The sequence below is a fragment of the Morone saxatilis genome, unplaced genomic scaffold (genome assembly GCF_004916995.1).
Source record: "Morone saxatilis isolate NCDOM2014 unplaced genomic scaffold, NCSU_SB_2.0 Contig11, whole genome shotgun sequence".
NCBI lineage: Eukaryota > Metazoa > Chordata > Actinopteri > Moronidae > Morone > Morone saxatilis.
In genome coordinates, this window is record NW_023339663.1 from 30,422,186 (window position 1) to 30,423,363 (window position 1,178).

At 43.0% G+C, this 1,178-nt stretch overlaps 1 protein-coding gene across 1 annotated transcript in view; it reads left to right on the top strand.

Annotated features, from left to right (window-relative positions):
• LOC118343425 (testis-specific serine/threonine-protein kinase 2-like) overlaps positions 1-1,178 on the top strand; it is a 38,154-nt gene that overhangs the window by 3,835 nt on the left and 33,141 nt on the right. The gene's annotated exons all lie outside the window — the stretch shown is intronic.

Below are 1,178 nucleotides of genomic sequence, written 5' to 3' on the forward strand. Positions count from 1 at the left end.
TAGTCCGGAAATTACGGTAATTAATCTACATTTACCCTTGACTGAGTTCTGTTAGATCATAATATTCATTGTATATTAATAAATTATTTTAGTATTTTAGTTCAATTTGTAAATAATGTTTGTTTATTTCTTTTGAAATATTGGTAATTAAATTGTGTTGTTCTCATTTAGACCTTTAAGAACATGGAGCCTCACTTTCTTTGTGTAGTGGCTACACAAACATGCACAGCTATGGGATGGTTGACCTCTCCTAGCAGCCAGCCATGTGCTTAAGAAGAACCTGTCTCCTGTCCACTTTTTTCTATCAGCTCTCCCATCACACGCTGACACCATAGCAGCACTTCAAAGAGGCCTGCTTTTGATGCTAACCATCAATATGCATTTCATCCTGCACCACTTTCTCCCCAGCATTCCTCCTCTGTGTCTTCTCTACACGCTAATTGCCTTCAAAGCCAATTAGCGCAAATTATTTGCGACCGCGCTGGTGGTAAAACGCCAGTGCTTGTCTGCAGAGGTGTCCTGGAGGTCAGATGTATTAGCTCAGTGGCTCTCATTTTCTGTAAGCTCTTTCCGGTCTCTACTTGTACAAATACGCTATCTGCATAACCTGTGTCAACATCCCTACATTAATCTCCAAATGTGGTGCAGGGGAGGGGGGGGGGCTTTCTGTAAATGCATTATTAGGAGAGCAGCAGCTCACAATTTGTCAAGGCTAACGGGGCATGCTGCCCTGAACATGTGAGACTGGTAAGTATGTTTAGTTAATTTGTTGGGTTGTGTGTTGGCGGTTTGGATCCCCAGCCTAAGCCAATGTTTGGCTAATGCTGCCAGGGCCATTTCACTGCGGTGCCTGCCTGTATTCCCCCTCGGAAAATACATGTTTTAGTCTGCGAGCCAGATCAAAGCGGAGACGCTGGGATCAAAGCCCGGCATCACGCCGCTTTGGTCACATCTGTGTTGTTTACATGAATGCTAAAGGCACTTATATCAAATATTACCAACTTTGAAAGATATATGTGTTGAATCGCAGTATTTTGATGTCACTTTTGAAGTACATCAGTGCATTTGGGGATAATTTTAAAAATCTCCCCACAATTTCACAACAATTTTGTAAGCCTTAAACAAGATGGGAGGACTGAACCCTGGTAGAGTACGCATCTGTTTGTGCCCCCCCCCCC